This window comes from Pipistrellus hanaki, assembly GCF_964339955.1.
Source record: "Pipistrellus hanaki genome assembly, chromosome: 9".
NCBI lineage: Eukaryota > Metazoa > Chordata > Mammalia > Chiroptera > Vespertilionidae > Pipistrellus > Pipistrellus hanaki.
This window is the reverse complement of record NC_140511.1, coordinates 68,195,870-68,215,427: the sequence shown is the minus strand read 5'-3', so window position 1 is coordinate 68,215,427 and position 19,558 is coordinate 68,195,870. Positions and strand designations below refer to the sequence as shown.

The following is a 19,558-nucleotide window of genomic DNA, read 5'->3' as shown; positions in this document are numbered from 1 at the left end:
AAGGCAGTGTTGCCTTGTGGTTAAATGGATTTTCTGCTTAACTGAGGGTTAAGTCGCAGACTCGTTGTGATCCAACCTCTGTTGCTGCAAATCTTTCTAAAATGTATTAGCCTGCTCCCTGGTTTTCCTGAGTGCACCATAATGACCATAATTGAATCTCTCTGCTGGTGGGGCATCCTGTGGGGCGTCGGGTGCACTGCTGGAAATGTCAATCCTCTGGGCGCAGCCGGTTCTCACACCTTGGGACTGTGTGCTTCGCCCATGGTTACTGCTACCTCCTATCTTTCCAGTTGCCCTGGGCTGGGGCTGAAGAAGGGACCATTTTACAGATGTGGACACTGAGGTCCAGCTAGTGTCGGACTTGCCCCGAGTCGCTCTCTGGTGGAGGAGCTCGACCCGAAGCCAGCCGAGGCTGCGGTGGCGAGTTGGCCCAGACTCCAATCCTGGCCTGGCGCTCCCTTGCTCGCGGGAAGACCTTGAAGCTGTGTGAGCCTCACTTTCTTCCCCCGTGAATTGGGCGTAATAACCTTTCCTTGAAATGCTCTGCTGAGATTAAGTGAGGTAATGATATGAGTGGGCCTTCCTATATTGAAAAGGAAAATGGCACACACATACTCTCTCCCCTGACAAAGTCAAACGTGCACTGGTTTGGGTCCCTGCATCCATCTTCTTTCCACGTTCCTGCCTCCTCTCCTCCATATGCTAGTGATTTTGCATACAGACCCAGAGCCGGAATGTCTGGGTTTAATCCAGATTCTGTTTCGGACTCCCTGTGCAACTACATTTCTGGATCTCAGTTTTCCCGTCTGTATGATGGGGATAAGAATAGCAACACGCCTCTTGGGGACGCCGTGGTGATTCAGAGCAAGAGAGCTTGCCTTGGGGCAAGTGTTTTGCCCTTTGACACTTTTATTTGCTCTTGTCCTCCTAGGACTTGATTGAGTCCAGGTTGAAAAGCTTTCCTGGATGTGGTTCTTAGGATTGGGCTCAGAGCCTGAGTTCCCTGTTGGTGCCCCCAGAGTTTGCACGGTCCATCTGGAGAGAGAGATAGAGATCCCCCTCTCTTTTTTTTAAAAAAAAATATATTTTATTGATTTTTTATAGAGAGGAAGATAGAGGGACAGAGAGTTAGAAACATCGATGAGAGAGAATCATCCTCCAGAGAATCATCCTACTGGGGATGTGCCCACAACCAAACTACATGCCCTTGATGGGAATCGAACCCGGGACCTTTCAGTCTGCAGGCTGGCGCTCTATCCACTGAGCCAAACCAGTTTCCACAAGATCTCCCTCTCTTGAGTCTGCTTCCTGTCCCTGACTGGCTGAGGATTACCCTTCCTGAGGTGCTCAGGGTAAGGACACCAAGAGAACCTTGGGTAACTGCTGAGGGGCGCTGGTGACTGAATAGAAGACTTCTGCTCTGACAGAGACCCTGCCAGGGGATGCTGGCTTCCAATAGCCCCCCTGTATGCCATGCATTTCTAGCATTTGAGAAGGCATTTGTTTTTCTCCTTACCAAGGGCTCCACTTGAAGCACAGAGGCCTATCTGTGTGTGACCTCTGGACCTTCCAACCGGAAGTCATGCTGGGGGAGGCAGGGGGACAGTCTGCCAAGCCAAATCCTGGCCAGCGAGGCCACCTGTTCTGGCCTCTGGGATGCTGGGTCCGCTACTCCCAGGGCCTTGCAGGCAAAGCTACGTCAGCTCCTGGGTGATCGGCACTGACTTCTGCCAAGCCACCCCCTGGCTCTGTAGGTGACCCACTTCTGGACTCCCTCTGGGACTCTTTGGGGGTAGCAGGGTGGTTACAGCTAAATTAATACAGTCACCCTCGTATTTTAGGGCAGAAACAGCAGTCTGTGTGCAAAGCCCCTGGGTCGGCTGGTTTATTTATGCGTTTCTTTTTAATGGGAAGGCTGAGAAGAATTACGTGGTTTTGTGAATATTTACAGGCAAATTACTTCAGGGAGGAAATGAATTCATTCTCCCTCCTCTCCCACTGTTAACAGATCGCCCTGTGGTTCCTGCCGCCTGCCTCCCACATCCCTCTTTTTCTTTCTTGCAACTCCTTCAAGTCTACGCCTGCTCCCTAGGGAACGGCTGGGTAGAGGCGTCCGTGTAAGGCTCCATGCATTTATCGAGCACCTGTGGTATCCGAGGCCTGGTTCAGGTGCTGGGGATACCAAAGAGAACAGCACATCTGCTCTCACAGGGGTCCCGTTGAGGAGGGTGTGGACGAAGAAGAGCATTGCTCTGTTGGAGAAGCCAGTTGCACTGTCTGAGGTCGCAAGTCCTGCTAAATAAATAGAGTCACCCTGGTATTTTAGGACAGAAACAGCCAAGGGAGGAACTGTCCGGCCGTCATGGGTCTGGTGAAGGCCGCAGGCAGGGGGGGTCTGTCCTGGGAAACTGCCCCAGCATTGACCCTGAGCCCTTCTCAGGGGGAGAAGCTTTCATTGTGCTCTCTTTCCTTCCAGCTTTGCGTGTTCCTCCTCTGTTCTCTCCCCTCCCCCAGGGCCCCTGTGGGCTCTGTCCTCAGTTTAAACCCAGGTCATGTGAAGGGAGACCAGCCCTCTACCCTCAGGATTCTGAAATGGGGCCAGGGAGAGGGTAGACATTCAAACTCTCTAGAGCCGTGGTCGGCAAACTGCGGCTCATGAGCCACATGCGGCTCTTTGGCCCCTTGAGTGTGGCTCTTCCACAAAATACCACGGCCTGGGCAAGTCTATTTTGAAGAAGTGGCATTAGAAGAAGTTTAAGTTTAAAAAATGTGGCTCTCAAAAGCAATTTCAATCATTGTCCTGTTGCTATTTGGCTCTGTTGACTAATGAGTTTGCCGACCACTGGTCTAGAGCCTCCTCAGGCCAGACTGCCCTCAGATGCTAATACAATGCGCTGGGCCCTTTCTGTATTCGGTGAGGCCTCCTCTTTGACTTGCTACAGGAAGGAAGGAGCTGGGCAGGCCAGCTGGGCAGATCCTGCAGAGGTGTAAGGGCGGGGAGGAACCTTCCTAGGCTGGGAACCTTCGGGGTCAGGACTGTGACTGACATTTGTCCCCCTGGGAGCAAATGGAGCACCCCATCCTGGTCTCTTTTAGATAGATACTGCCTTTGATTGCTCCTGATGGGCATACACACACTGGTTGTACCCCAAGCCTTCACATTCTCCCTGCACACGCCTATCCACATGCCTAAGCATACCTGAGCACATGCCTGCACACACCTACTCACACTCCTGCACACTCAACCTGCACCCACTCACCACCCATACATCATTCCTTTTGCAGATTTCCTTTCTCCAACTCACATCCTACCAACTCCTCTCCACCCTTCGTGTGCCCTCTCTCTCTTTGACTCTCTCTCATACTGCAACCCAACTTTTGGGTGGTCTTGCTTGTTCTTCTGCTCATGGTCTACAGAACTCTGGATTACCTAGGATGCTTGACCCAGATGCTGAATCCATCAGGGCCTCTGGGGGTAATGGGGAAATTGAGTCAGGGAGGAACCATGGACCCACTGCAGATACCGTCTGAGGCTGATGCATTTTCTGACCCCTTTTATTTCATTTGTTCACTCATTCCTTCCAGCTTATATCAATAGCAATGACCCAGGCAAAAGTATGGCCTGTGCCCTTATGGGGCTTACCTTCTTGCTACAATCCACCTAATTAATCTTCTTCATGGATTGTAGTTTGTTAAGAAGAAAATGACATTGGACCTTATACTTGTTTTTGGAATCAGAAGCTCTGGAATCCAGGAAGGAAGGAGTGCTACTTGCTAGCTATGTGACCTTGCGCATGTCATATCATTCCATGAGCCTCAGTTTCCTCATCTGTAAAATGGGGATCAGGACGAGCTCTGGGCCCTGTGGAGAGCAGCTATGAGCGCCAGTTTGGGGACTTCGGTCTATCAACCAAACCCTTCTTAAAGGGGGTATGGGGTGCAATGAACTGCCTGCGACTGCCAGCTTTCTGGGGCTGGAGTGAGAGATGGGGACATGTGTGTTTCTAAGTACTGCTGGGTCTCTGAGCCTGTCTGTGGAGTAACGACTTTTCAGCTGTGGTTTCTTTTTTCCTGTCCCTTTAAGAGAAAGCAATTGAGAACGGACTAGCTTATCACACACATTAAGGAAATATGATGCTCTAGAGGTTTCTGCAAAGGGCAAGAGGAGTAGCCAGAGACGGTGGCTTAGTCATCAAGTGGCTGCACTGGAGGGCACCCCGCCAGCCCTGTCGTCTGCAGCGGAGAGATAGGGAAGCCTGTTGAAGGCTTGGAAAACCTCCCTGGCGTCTGCGTGCTGGGCCCTGCTGGAGGGCGTCCCACAGTCTCCACATTCCACAGAGGGGCCCTCTGAGTCTTACCTGGTCCCCAACCCCTGGGGGGAGGGGGTGCTGCTTGGGACAGGTCCAGATGTTGGGCTGCCAAGGGCCTGGGGGACCAAGAGGTGACTGAGTGGCTGTTGTTTTTGTTTTGTTTTTTTAATATTATAACAACTTTAATTGGTCATTGGAAAATGATAGCTAACTTCTAGAGACGTGACACCTAAACACACACACACACACACACACACACACACCTTCCCCACCCCCCACCCCCACATGCATGAATGCATGCACACACACACATGACGAGATGACTGTTAGCTCCTTGATGGATGGGACACTATCTTATTCGTTGCTCTAGAGTCTAGAGGCTGTAATAGCACACAGTAGGGTCAACAGATATTTGGTGGATAGTGAATGAATGGAACCTTCCAAAAGTATGTTCGTGCTTCTGTCTGTTCTGCCATGACTCTTGGGCATGTTTAGTACATAGGACTGTAGTGCCTTTAAAATCATCGAGGTACAATTTACATAGAGCTCAAACACCTTTCGACTTGTATACACCCATGCAATCCATACTTTCAGCAAGACAGAGAGCTTTCCCTGTCCAGCTCAGAAAGTTCCCCTGCACCCCTCTCAGTCAGTCCTCCCTCACTCCCCAGGGGCAGCCCTGATCTGCTTTCTGTCCCTATGGGTTAGCTCTGCTGCCTCTAGACCCTCCTGGGGATGGAACCACACAGTTGGACTCTTGTATCTGATGTCCTTTATTCATGTCCTTTTGTTTAATGTTTTATGAGATCCAACCACGTTATTGCCTGTATGGATAGCTCATTCTTTTTCTTCTTCTTCTTTTCTTTTTTTTTTTTTTTAATATATTTTATTGATTTTTTACAGAGAGTAAAGAAGAGGGATAGAGAGTTAGAAACATCAATGAGGGAGAAACATTGACCAGCTGCCTCCTGCACACCTCCTACTGGGGATGTGCCCACAACCAATGTACACGCCCTTGACCAGAATCGAACCTGGGACCTTTCAGTCCACAGACTGACGCTCTACCCACTGAGCCAAACTGGTTTTTGGCAAGCTTATTCATTTTCCTTGCTGTATTGTATTCCATTGTGTTCATAAAAAATAATCTGACCACCCATTCACCCGTTGATGGACATTTGGTTGTTTCTAATTTGGGGCTACCGTGTAGCCAGGCTACTGTGAACATCTGAGTAGAGGTCTTTGGGTGGACACACACCATCTATTCTCTTGGGGAAATATCTAGGGGTAGGATGGATATGTCAGAGACTAGGTGTATGTTTACTTTATAAGGAACTGCCAAGCTGTTTTCTAAGATGGCTGTACCATTTCCTACCTCCATCCACTGTGCAGGAGGGTTCCAGTTCTTCCACAACCTGCTTACCATGTGGTGTGGTCAGCTTTTCAATGGTACCCATTAGCTCACTGTGCAGCGATAACTTGCTGTGGTTTTAATTTGCCCTTTCCTAGTTGGCCAGTGAAAGGGAGCATGTTTTCTTAAGCTTGTTATCATTTTGAATATATTCACTTGTGAAATAGCCACTCAAGTCTTTTGCTTCCCCCCTCCCACCCCGCTTTTTTTTTTCAATTGGATTATTGTTGAGTTAAAGGAATTTTTAATTTCTGGAAGAAAACTTAGGAGACTATCGTCACAACCATGTGGTAGGCAAATAGTCTTACTGGGGCATTAAAAATAGTAACCATAAAAGGAAAATGTGGAGAATTGGACTTCATCAAAATGTAAAACTTCTGCTCATCAAAGACGCGATTACGAAAATGCGTAGGAAGCCACAGACTGGAATGAGACAATCACAACACATGAATCCAGACTATTCCACAACTATTCCTGAAGCCTTGCCCACGCCAGGCACTTGCCTGACTCTGTGAGGCCCTGCAGCCAGCCGGCTCTTCATGCAGCCCCATCGGATCACGCTGGCCCTGCTCAGCCTCAGCATTCCGGGCTGAATCCCCCTCCCACGTGGCTCGGCCCGACCCTTTGCTGTCTGCCAGCGTGTGGAGCTGCCTTCACCATCCCTCAAGGCTCCGACCTTTTCTCCCCTGGAGCTTCCTTCACACAGGCTGGGCCTTTAGAACTTCTTTCTTGGCTGTCACTCACGATCTCTCCTGGCCCTTCCGTGTGCCCCAGATGGCCCATGCACGAGGGAAACTTCCTTGGATCCCAGAGGCTCTATGGTGGGAGGAAGAGGCCAGGGCACCACCTGCACTGTTGGCTAGGACAGTGGTCTGCAAACTCATTAGTCAACACAGCCAAATATCAACAGTACAATGACTGAAATTTCTTTTGAGAGCAGATTTTTTAAACTTAAACTTCTAACACCACTTCTTTAAAATAGACTCGCCCAGGGTATGGTATTTTGTGGAAGAGCCACACTCAAGGGGCCAAAGAGCCCCATGTGGCTCATGAGCCACAGTTTGCTGACCACGGGCTGAGGAGGAGAGATTGAAGTGCCATTTAGAACCCCACTTTGCTCAGGGGCAAAGTGCCAACTATTGAAGAGCACATCGGTGCCGGTGCTGACCAGCCGGAGTGGACAGAAGTCCGAGTGCTGGATCCTGGAGGCCTCTCCTGGGCTAGATGTCCCCTCTTTAGCTTCTGGGTGTGAGGAGGGGCTGGGAGGGGTTGGAAAGACTCTGGAGCCCAGAACAACAGCTCATTACCAACCAGTGCCAACCAGCATCGGGCAGGATCTGTTCTGGGGTGTGTGGCGGGCTCTTGGCCCTGAGTGAGCCTTCTGCTCCTGGCTCGTGGTCTTGCTTTGACCCCATTTTCTCTAAAGCCTCTTTATTCTTGTCTTTATGACAGTCATGTTGGCCCATTACCTTCTCAACGAGACCACAAATGATGAGAATGAATCCAGGCATTAATGGCCCAGCTCTGCCCTCAGACCTGTTGAACCCTTGCCGTGAGCTCTCTGGGGACCCTGTGCCATCACTTCTCATATGTATCTTTGTGTAATGAGGGACTGTTCTATTCTCTGTCCCTGGTCAGCAGACTCTTCTGCCGTGTCTACTGTCCTGTCCCTGACACCACCCAGGGCTGTGCCTGGCCCCCAGGAATTGCTCAACGAAGACTTGACCAATTAGTGAGGGTTAATGAACAACCACCCGGCAAGACAGACAGACAGCCAAAGCACATGCTCCCATGTTTCCAACTGGGAGACCGAGGCCTCCTGAACATCAGATCCTTTGTTTAGGATCTCACGGCTGTTAAGGGGCAGAGTCGGGAAGGAACAGCAGATCTTCTGGTTTCTAGCATGTTCTGCTCTGGGATGGCTGCCCTCCTTTACTCCTCAGTTTAAACCCAGTGATGTGAGTGGTGAACGCTATAAAAATGTGGAGTGCTATATAAATAAACGGCACCATTAAAAATATCTAGGGGGATTTTAATCACCCCTAACCATGGTAATAAGACAAAGCATTATTCTTAATCTGGGCAACGCTAGTGCTAAAATCCAGATGTTTCCTAAGGGCTTGATGAATTTCACGTGTGAATACTTCTGTTATACATAGAGATGCAAAATGTATTTATAAAATGAATGGAGGGAGTGAATTATAACAATACATTGAGCACATGAGTACCCACCACCTAAATACCAAAAATCCCGTGTGCCCTGCCTTAGCCTGTCTCTTCCCACCCTAGGTTTTCCATTTATCCTCCTCCTGCTTTTTTTCTTTTTTTTTTTTTAATGGTTTTTCCACATCCGTTACTTTAATATTTCCTCCTCGCATAGATTCATTCAGCAAATGCTTATAGAGCTTTACTGCCACGGGTAGCGTTACAGAGCTCCTGTGCCCGTCCCTTGTTACCAGGGAAGGAAGATGGGTGATTCTGTTGTCTGCCAAAAAATGTTCTCCTGGTGGTATATGCACCCCCCACCCCCACCCCACCGGCCCCTGAAGCCAATTTCCCTCCTCAATTGCCTCATTTGCGTCTTGGCCCCCACTGCAGCCCACTGCGAGTTTTCTCCACAAAATACTTGTGGCTTTGGCAGGCTGGCCGCTGCCATTAATAGCGTTCCCTTTGTGTAAAGGTTTCCTCCCCTCTGTGCTTCGCTCCGTGTGCGTCGTGGCGTTGAGACCTGGCCAAGCAGAACGCCGCTCCAGGGGCCTCGTGCTCCTGCCGCCTGCCGAACAGTGGTGCCCGGACAGCCACGGCACTTGGATGGCTGCGGTCACAGGGCACGTGAAGAAAAGGGTGAGAAGCCAGTGTGTAAACAGGAGCTAGCTGGGTATACCTTTTCACACCTCTTCTCTTTTGTACACAGCCGGCAGGTATACACACTCAGAGAGCTGGGAGTCAGGGAGCAGCCGCATCCCAGGACCCCTGCTCCCCAGACAGCTGTGGTTGTCAGCATGTCTGCACAAGCTCAGCAGCTCCTGTACCTGTGCTGACCCGTGGAACTTTCTGTGAGGGCCCAGATGTATGCACTGTCTGATAGGTGAACTATATGCCACATGGAAGACCTGGAGCATAACTAGTGCGACCGAGGGACTGCCATTGCAGTTTTATTTACTTTTCATTGATTTCAGTGGCCATATGTGAATAGTGGCTGCCCTACTAGAAAGCGTAGGTTGAAGGAGGGATTTCCTGCAGAGGGATGTGTTTTACAAGAGCTGATGGGTTGCTCTCTTGTATCAGAGAAGCTGGCCAGGATTCGGAAGGTCACGTGTCTGAGTTGACTGGACACTGATTCCCTGCCCATCGCTCCAAGGAGAGGAGAGAGAGCGAGTGAAAGGAGAAATCCACGCATCCGGCTACCATTGCCTTTCCGCGAACAAGGCTGTGAGGGTGCCAGGGCACGAGTGTGGAGCAAACCACAAGGAGCTCCGCAGTCATGCCTGGGGGAGGGGGAAGAAAGCAAAAGCAAAGGAAGAAAGATTTGCGGATTTTCCCCATGCAACACCCTTGCAAACCACCCTCACATCCGTCACTGGGTTTCATTCACCCGGGGAGGAGGGTGTTGCATGACTTCATTGATGAAGGCTTTTCACAGTTTATGAATGTTTACACAAGTCAGAGCTGGGATCATCAGAGACGCTGAGGTTCTCACTTCTCCGCAGAAATGAGTCACGGGGGGGACTTAAACAGCCAACCAGTGCCAAGTCCCGTAGGGCTCTTCCCACCTTTAGCCAAGAGCGGGAGTCAATTGCCCAATTTGGAGCCGTTGGGAGGAAAGTTGCTCTGTTGGCTTCTATTGCTGCTAAGAAAAAAAGCTTTCCAGGATTTGTCTGTTCCTTTGGGAACTTGCTATGTGGCCCAAGACAAGTTACTTAGCCTCTCTGAGCCTCAGCCTCCTCACCTGACAACGGTGGCCAAGGATATCTTGTGGGGGGCTTGTAGGAATTTGGTGAGACAAAATGTGGGCGTGGCCTTGGCAAACAGCGAAGTTCCCCTGGCCCTTGGGGGTTGCTGTGATATGGCTCAGGGAGGAGTCTCCCCAGGAGGCTTCAAGTTCATGATGCTGATCCAGGAGCAAGCCAGGAGTGGACCGAGAGCCAGAAACCCAGAATAATAGTATTTGTGGGACGGAAAGGAAAGAGTACCCCAGACCAGTAGGAAATGAGTCTTTATTTTCATAGTCTGTGAGAAAGACACTACAAGCACTGGAAAAGGGAAAATAATAACAGCTCACGTTCAAAAATGTAGTCCCGCCCACCTTCTCTCAACCCTTGTCTGTATGGGACTGTGCAGGGTGCATGGAGCTGAAAGACCCTTCCAGAACCCTTGGCCCACCCCAGCCTCTATACGAGTGCTTTGGAGACCTGGGGGGAGGGGTGCTGAAGAGCAGCATCTCTTGGTGTTTGCTGGGTGTCCATCATGTGGGTGTCCTCATTCTGTCACTACAGACATCATGACTCATTTGTATCCCTTGGTTGGTGAGGCAGGCAGCATCTTTACTACTGGGCTCTCCAGGCCGGAAGGAGTCTGGCTGCTGCGTGTGCATATGTTCATGTGCACATTTGCTCTGAGCTGTAGAACGAACGAAAAGGGTGATGGGGTGGCAGGTGTCTGAGGAAACCTAGAACCTGGTCAAGCAGAGCTCGATACCCCAGGAGGGGACATGGTGAGGTTTAGAATCCTGTACCCCCCTCTGGGCCTCTACTTCCTCATCTGTACAATGGAACTGCTGACAGCTGGCTCACAGGGTAGAGAACAGGCTAGTGATAGACCCAGGTGCACAGTGGTCACCAAGGAAACAGCAGTCAGGACAGGATGACCCCATGATGGTCCCGAAGCCAGCTTCCGATTGTAGCCCCTTCAGGAAATGGCATTTTGGTGTCTGAGGCAGGGGTGTTTATTCTGTCTGGGTCTCCGCATTGTTGGGGGGCATCGAGTGCAAGGCCTGTCTCTCCTGAGGCCCTGCTGCAGGCCCTCAGAAAGCAAGGCTGCCCCGGTCTCCATCGGGAGTCACCCAGCTTTCTGAGGTCCCAAGCCTGGTGGGAGCGGGCGACTCCATTCTCTGTGCACTTTCGGAAAGTGGGCCTGAGGTAGCTTCCTCCTTTCCCTGTCTCCCCACTCACCGCTGAACCCTTCAGAAAGGATGGCAGCCAGTGCCAGCGGAGAAGGACCCCTGGGCTTGGCGCTCCGCCATGGGTCTGAGGCGTGAGCAGTGGGACTAGTCTCATTTGGCCCCTGCTCCTCCCACCTAAGTGGGGGGTGGGGGGAGGGGAGGAAGTCTGCCTGAAATCCATCTGTCATCATTTCTATTCAAACTTTTGAGCTAATTGGCTTCTATGTTTAATTAATAGTGGACACGTTGGGTCCCCTGAAGAGGTTGGAGTGCTTCCATCTGAACCCCCGGTGTGGGGAGGCTGAAAGCCTCGGCAGTAATTAAGGAGCTGGTGGGGGCATCTTTCTGGTCTGAAAAATTACTGCCCTTGCTGCCGCCAGCCCCTCCTCCTCATGGGCGCTGAGAGGTGCTCAGAGGCAGCCCTGTCCCCTCTTCTGTGGGCCATCCCCTCCTCCTGGCTCCTACTGCAACCCCAGGCACAGGAGAGGGACTGGCTCTGGGAGCGGTGTGCAGGGCATGGTGCTGCTGGATGGGTTCATTGTCATGGCCATCCATCGGTCCCTATGGCACCGGGCATCCCTGGTTCTCAGCTGTACCGCCTTAGGCAAGCCATCTAACCCAATGAGCTTCATTCAGTCTGTACCAGCACCTATATCAATAGACTGTTTCTCAGCTGTCAATGAGGGGCAGGCATTTTATTCATTCATTCAAAAATATTGATTGAGCACCTATCCTGGGTTCTGGGGTTATAGTAGGAGACAAAAGATTTCCCCCTGTGGACCTTCCACTGGGGGACCACTGGTTTTTCTTGGGGTGTGGGACTTTGAGAACTAAACCCAGGGTGATGGGTCACCTGGAGAACCCCCAGTGTTCACCACAGGGCCCTTCCCTCCTTGGGCCTTCGTTTCCTCTTCTGTAAAATGGGGATAGAAATAGGGCTTGACTCTGTGGGGACATAGGTGGGTTCATCTCAGATAACCCAAGCAGAGCCATGGCCCGGCCTTGAAGCCACGTGAAGGATGTTTGTTCTCTAAGCTTCCCCATCACCTGGGCACAAAAGATGAGAGCTGACATTTCTCAAACCAGGGCTTTTCCCAACTCTTCGTCTCCCTCCACACTCCCCTCCCCTTCCCCAACCATTTGACAACTGCCCGTGGACCGAAGCCCCGGAGAGGAGGAAGCTGTGTCTTTAAGTGTTCCGAACAGCACTGAAATGTTATGACAGTGCATCTCACAAGGGATGCAGTTTCCACGGCAACCCCACACTAAGATAAGCAAGCCGCCTGCATTTTTTTTTTTTTTTTCTGAAAGGTTCAGGAAGAGGGGTGGGAATTAGGCGATCTGTCAGCGGGTGGGACTTGAAAGCAAGAGCCACGTCCATTAATCCTGGAGCTCTGATTCTATTATCCGGGGATGAACGCGCACCATTAGAGGAGGGAGAAGCGGGGCCTCTTCCCCCTGCACCCCATCTTCTGGACTCAGGGCAAAAGGAAGAAAGGGAAAGAGCCATGGTCAAGTTTTGTGTGAGACATTACAGCCCTCTGGACTCTGCCAGTTACACCTGCATCGAGTGTTTCCTGATACCTGGGGAGTTAACGCCGTGTGTGTGTGTATGTGTGTGTGTGTGTGTGTGTGTGTGTGTGTGTGTGTGTGTGGTGTAGAGCTCAGGACTTGTATTATATTATGGACTCAGGCTTTGTGGTCAGACAGACCCAGGTTCAAATCTGGCTTTTCAAATGGCGGGGATATTGGGCAAGCTGTTAACTTGTTGGAGCCCCAGTTTCTTCATCTGTAAAATGGGCATAATGGTAGTTCTGTCTTTACACACTCATTAAAAAATGCCAAGCAGTAAGATAGTGGCACAGCAGGGGACTGGGTAGAGGCAACGGTGGTGGGCTCCGGTGGCACCCAGGGGTGGAGATCAGATGTGTACTGAACTCCCAGTAGGTTTACTCCGAGTAACTGCCACCCCTTACTCGGCCACTTTGGGTTGACGAGGTCCCTGCAGCCTGAGAGCCCATTTTCTGCTATAGGAGCAGGGAGAGTGTAGAATTTCTCTCACCGGACCTCCCAGGGGAATCAATCTTTACCTCTTGGGATCTGATTAGTTCCCCGGTGGTGCGGGGCCTTAGGATGCGTAACTGTGGGATGCACACATGTTTTTAGTGGAGACACATGGGGCCATCTCCATGCCCTGAGCCCGCTGCAGACTGGCTCCCAGGGCCGGCCTTCTGTGAGTCTGGTGTGACTTGGCGCCTGCCAGAGGCCCTGCTCTCAGGCCTGCTGAGTGTAGAGTCCTAGTCCGCAGACACGGCCTGTCCCCTGCACTGCCCACCCCAGACCACAGGCTGTGCCATGGCTGCATATGCACCAGAAGGCCTTTGTGTGCCCCCTCACCCCCTCAGGCACCCCTCTTGCCCTTCCCACATCACATCTGCATCTCATCCCTTTGTCCAGAAGCCCCTTTGCCCACGATCATCAGCTTTTACAGAACAGCAGCTAGGAACTCTCAGGATGTCAAGGAGGAGCAGAAAATGGGGGCTCCTGGTTCTTTGCTAATTTATTTTGACAACTGTAATATCATTTTAATTACTTACACTCATAATTCAGAGGTCAATGGCAAATGACCCGAGGTGTGTTTTTGTGCTGGGGAGGAGGCATGGAGGAAGAGAGTTGTTTTCAGCTTCTATGACTGTTTTGCTGATTGGTGGGAAATGGGTGTCAGGGTCCTCTGCCCCCACCCCCAACTGTGGGTTCCTCTGCCGTCACCGCAGAAATGTTCTATTTTCACATCGCTGCCCTAGAAAGCAAAAACTCAGCTCAGGGTCATGTCTCAGGCTGGGCCTGTCCTCTCTGAATTTTATTGCCAGCCCCCCGGTGTGTGTTCTGCTTACAGTGCCCACAGTGGAATCCGGAATGCCAGGGAAGGCAGAATGTACACTCACCCCCTCCCTGCCAATGAGCACAAGGGAAATCATGACCAGAGGACAGGAATAGCCTGTCACACAGCAACAAGCAAATGCCAGGCCTGCTGACCCAGGCCCCTGTGCGCCCGCTCACCCACCTCTGTCTGCCCCCTGCGCTCTTGCCGTGGCTGGCAGAGCAAAGCAATAAATAACTGGGCATTTGTTCACATGTATATTTCTGGGTCTGTAAGGGCTTTCTCAAGCCAGCAGACACTCTTGAGACACTGGCTTGGAGGGTGAGGTCAGGACTAAGCAGTGCTATGGCTGGTGGGCTTCTTATGTTATTGGCTTTGAGCGTATCAAGAATGCTCCCCTGCCCCCAAGTAGCATCGTCATCTCATTGCAGGGTCCCTGCACCTGACATTCCACCTCTGCAGCGTTCTTTCTTTAGGAATGAGCATTGCCCTCAGCAGTCTTTGCCAGCGGGTATTCCCGGGAGGAGCTGCTCATTAAGGCCACAAGGAAGGGCCCAATAGTGACTCCTCATGTCTGTTGAGCCCGCTGTGCTGTCCACTCATCTGATTTCTCACAACCACCCAGGAAAGCAGACGGAGCAAGGCTCACTCTGCCCATTTCACAGGTAAGAGCTAGAGGCTCCAAGAAGTTGACTCTTCCGAAGGCACAGGGCCAGTAAGTTCATAAACCAGACTCAGTGCAGTACCCTGAGGAGGGAGGAGGGTTAGGAATAGGAGAGGGAGGCATCAGGGCTCAGGAGGAGATGAAAAGTGTGAATGAATGGAAGGAGGAATTAACAGCACTCCCATGCTTAAGGGGGAATGGCATCCAGCCGTTCCCTAAGCGGGTGACACACACCAGCCTGTGGCTCTAAATGACAGTATAGCAGAGCTTGGGAACCCAGGTGTATTCTGGCCTCCCTTTCTGGAGACTCAAGATGCACCCTGCGTCCCAAAAAGGCTCTCACAAAAGCTCCTGTTTAGCCCTGGCCGGTGTCGCTCAGTTGGTTGGAGCGACGGCCAATTGGTCAAAGGGTTGTGGGTTCAGTTCTCAGTCAGGGCACATACATAGGTTGAAGGTTTGATCCCCGGGTGGGGTGTATACAGAGGCAACCGATCTCTCTCTCTCTCTCTCTCTCTCTCTCTCTCTCTCTCATCAGTAAAAACATATCCTTGGGTAAGGTTTTGTTTTTTTTTAAAAAAAAGATTCTATTTAATGGGTTAAGCCAGTATTTCTCAGACTTCACTGATCACAGAGCCTATTTTTATTTTTATTTTTTCTAGTGCTCTTATTAACATCTGAGCACACTTCAAGGAAAGGCTCTTCAGGCCAGCCCCACTCATCTCTGCTCAGTTGCTGGCTGCCTCTGCAGAGGGTCAGGGGGTCAGAGTGCCCTCCCTTGCTAGCTCTTGGGAAATCGCCCTTTGTGGCCGAGGATTATTCTGAAGACAGTGCCATAATTAGCATCATAATAACGGCATCTCTTACTGAGCCCTCACCCTGGGCCAGGCTCTGCTGTGAGTAGTTTCCATGCCGCGTTCATTTACAGCTCATCACTGCCCTGTGACAGGGGCGCTGTCTTCGCCATCCTCATTCCACAGATAAGGGGAGCGAGACCTTGAAGGATTAGATGGCTTGCCAGCTGGGCAGTAGCAGAACCAGGATGTAGTCCCATAAAGATTATAGAGAACCCCCCTCTCCACCAGCCTAACCACTACCCTATCCTGCTAGGGGCTGAGGACCCTCCCCCATCTACCCGGGACCCTGGTCCAGCCCCACTGAGGCCCCCAGTTTGGTATCTGCATCGCTAGCTTGAGAGTGCACTCCCCTGGGCATCCCCTCCTCCTGCCCCCAGCCTTTCTGGAGCCAGTGCTGAGCATCTCAAAAGCCCATGGAGCTGGAGAGTTTTAAACAGGAAACGGGTATAATTTTGGTCAGAAGCTCAGGCAAGAGGGGAAAGCTCTGCCAGGCACAGCCACATCCAAAAGAAACAGAGAGGGAGGGTTTAGGGTTTCACGTTTGTGCATTTAAGGGGTATTAAGGCAAATAAAGGACTTTTATTCGGCCCTGTCCAGGCCCGGCCATGTCCTGCTTTTCTAGTCTACCATGACCATCCCCCCGCAACCCCCACTTTTTTAATTGAATGGAACCGGGGTCAACCAGGGGAACCCAGCACAGGGCAGCCCCCCCTCCCACCCTCGCCTTTCTGACTTGGCGTACAATCCCCCTCCGCCCCTCTCCCAGGCTCTGTCCCAGCCAGAGTGTCCCCCTCCTCAGCCTCCCCCTCCCTCGTTTTTTGTTCTCGTGGGAGCTCCCCAGAGACTGGGCCACTGTCGGGGCAGCCGGTGCAGAGAAGACACAATGGAACCCTTGTGAGGCTGTAGGCCCCCCCCTGCCCCCTCCCCAGGGGCCCCGTGGAACATTCCTCATCGTTGCCCAAGACCTCCCTGAACCTTGTCCCCTGGAAAACCGGACTAAACCGGTCTAGTAGGGAGAGGGATTTTCTGGATCCCAGGAGCCTGTCCCCACCCCCACCCTATTGCTCCTGCACCCCAACACCCGTGGTCCCTCCAAGCCACACAGTGCCAAGCCCCAGACTTAGCGGTTTTGTTAGATGCCGTTTCTTTCTTCCCTCAGGTTTCCCCAACCCGTATTCAATTGCATTTTAATTCCACAAACATCTATTAGCCTTCAGGGGTGAGGGGATGAATAAGCAGTGGCTTCTGGGTGGGGAGGGGCACTGTGGTGGGGGAAGCAGAGAGCGACTATTGAGTAACATCTAATGAGTGTTTCCTATGTGCTGGCTACGATCTATGTGGTCACAACAACCCCATGAGGTAGCTGCTGCTATTCTTGCAGGAGAGGAAACTGAGGGAAGAGGAGTGACACTCCTTGTCGATGGTTAGAGTCTGCAAGTGGCAGAGTCGGGATTCGACCACAGGCAGGCTGCGTTCAGGTTTGCTTTCAGCCATTGATCAGAATGTTTCATCACCAAGTGTCCGTGAGTCAGGCCCTGTCTTCACCACGGCGGCCTCTCCCCAGGACACGTGCTTTAAGATGCGTGATGCATGTTTCCATCCTGGACTTCAGGATGACCATGCAGGCTCTGGAAAAACGGAAAGTAGCTGCAGGAGGCCCAGAGCTCCTGGGTCCTGCAGAGCGGAGATTGGACCCCTTGGACTTCATGTAAGCTCACAGCTCAGCATCGACAAAGTGATGCTGTGAATGAAGGCCAGCTATTGCAGGAGACCAGGGCCCCGGGCCAGTCAAGCCGCTCTGTCTCTGAGAGCTGGCCATGTGGCCTAGGGATTTTCCTGACCGGCCAGTGGGTTTGTGTCTGTGCAACGTGGAGAAGCTTTGCTGGGAGTGCACTTGGGACTGATCTGCTGGGGATGCCTCTGCCTGGGCTGTCCCCCAGGATGCTGGCTGACACCTGTCTGCAGAAGTTTCTGGTCTTCCCATCTGGGCCAGATAGAACCAGGCCCCTGGGGACCCCCTCTGGGAGAGGGGGGCTGCCCAGGATTGGGTGGAGGCAGGCAGGGACTTCTCAGGCCGTTTGTCAGATCATAAATCAGGGCTAATTGCAAAGCTTCCCCCCACAGATGCACGGTGTCTGCCCGGAAGGCTGTCTCCTGGGAGGGGAGACTCCGGGAAGGCCACAGTGGCTGTCTGCCATGCGGGGACCCCTCCCTGACTGCGGGCTGCAGGGGCCTGACCTCCAGGCCCGGGCCACACAGCCAGTCTAGGGTGGCGCCAGGACCAAACCTCAGATCTCCTCACCCCCCCAGTCTGCTGCTTTTTTAAACTCCATGTGCTTATTTACTAGCATGTATTTTTAAACAGCATCAGAATAAGAATGGGCAGGGCTGCCGAGGCTCAGGGAGGGGTGCGGGAGGCTTCATGGTGGTGCCCTTGCTGTTTGTGCGCATGTTTGAAAATTTTTGAAATCCGCAGTGAAAGCCATACACGCAATGTTACCTCCTCTGAAAGAAAAGATTGCATTCATTCTTCCCTGCAGCCCCTTTTGCTTCCTCCACAGGACTGAGGCTAACTCGCAATTCTTTTATGATTCTTCTGTCTCTGTCTGTCTCTGTGGAGTGAGCTCTTGTGTTGGTGCTGTTGGCCTAGCTTTGCTGCCTGGCGTATCCGTGTCTGCCAGCACAGAGCCCAGCATATGTAAGTACCTTCGGAATCACATAGCGCGCCTATGGCATCTGGAGAAACCTCATCAGCTTTGTGGAGTGGTGGGGCATAGTGGGAGAAAGTGAAATATCTACAGGAGTCAGGACACCTCAGGCTGGTGTGGAAGACAGTGTGAAGTCCACCTCCCTGCTTGCCCCCATTGCTTCACCGGTGGAATGGTGACCACGATGGTTCTGGTGTCAGAGCCCACGTCGCTCACGCAGATGCGCCTGGCACATGCCAAGTGCTGCTTCCATGCAGGTGGGTGGTCTTGTTGCTTCATCCAGGTCCCTCAGCTACCCAGCCAGTGCATGGAGCATCCGTGAACCCCCCTGGACCTTCCCTGCTGCCTCCATGAAGCAGGGCTGCTGGTGCCATGTTTGAGGAGTTGGCTACCTTCTTGGGTCCTGGGCTTTGGAAAAGCACTGCTTACGTCCACACAGAAGGCATTTTTTAAAAAAAATACATTTTTATTGATTTTAAAGAGAGGAAGGAAGAGGGAGAGAGAAACATTGATGTGAAAGAGAAACATCAACTGGCTGCCTCCTAGCATACCCCATCCTGGGGATTGAGCCTGCAACCCAGGCATGTGCCCTGACTGGGAATCGAACTGGCGACCTTCTGGTGCAATGGAACAAAACTCATCCAACTGAGCCACACCGGCCAGGGCCAAACAGGAGGTTTTTATTTCTGGCTGAAAAGGGCTCCACCCTGTTTCCTAAAGCCCTGGGTTCCTACCCCTACCCCCCTCTATTCCCATCTCCACGAAGAAAGGAGACAGATGCTCAGCTAAAGTCGTCCCTGGCCAGGGCAGGAAAGAGGTCTGCAGGGTGCTGAGTGAGCCTGGGTTTTGAGCAGGGAATGCCTCTCAAAGATGCACTCCAGGGGCTACACCAGTGCCTGGGGACATCTGGTCCACCACCCCAGGCACTGGAGTCCAGACTGGGGGCTGAGCCAAAACCGGTTTGGCTTAGTGGATAGAGCGTCGGCCTGTGGACTAAAAGGTCCCGGGTTCGATTCCGGTCAAGGGCACGTACCTTGGTTGTGGGCACATCCCCAGTAGGGGGTGTGCAAGAGGCAGCTGATTGATGATTCTCTCTCATCGATGTTTCTCTCTCTCTCTCTTCCTCTCTGTAAAAAGTCAATAAAAAATATATATAAAAAAACAAAAACAGACTCGGGGCTGGGAAGGTGTCCTACTGCCACGTGACCTGGGGCCACCCCTCTACACCAGGGACCTGCTTGTCCCTCTACAGACTTGATGCAATGTTTCGTGGGTGGGAGAAGAGGTCTGGGTGCCTTTAGACCCGTGCTCTTTCTAAGCCAGAGGGCATGGCCCCTGCAGGCCTGCTCTGGGGGACCTTCTCCAGCCGCAGTGGCTGGTGGGTAGGGAGAGCCCCCCCGGGGGGGGGGCAGTGAGAGGGGCGGGTGAGGGCTGCAGGCCTTTGAAGAGTTTGGATTTTGTTCTGAGAGCAATGAGGAGCCTTCCAAGGGTTTCAAGCAGAGGCGCTCTGGGTTCTAATTTGCATTTTAAGTAAACCCCCAGCTGCTGCATGGAGAATGGATTACAGGAGCC

General features: G+C 52.1%; 1 protein-coding gene across 3 annotated transcripts in view; it reads left to right on the top strand.

Annotated features, from left to right (window-relative positions):
* Positions 1-19,558, top strand: part of TSPAN18 (tetraspanin 18) — a 139,336-nt gene that overhangs the window by 39,758 nt on the left and 80,020 nt on the right. Inside the window, exon 3 of one of the 3 annotated variants that reach the window (XM_084894497.1) lies at positions 291-420. The exons of the other annotated variants lie outside the window; for them this stretch is intronic. The gene's annotated coding sequence lies outside the window, so the exon portion shown is untranslated. The remainder of the gene's footprint in view (positions 1-290; positions 421-19,558) is intronic. 3 annotated transcript variants of the gene reach the window in all.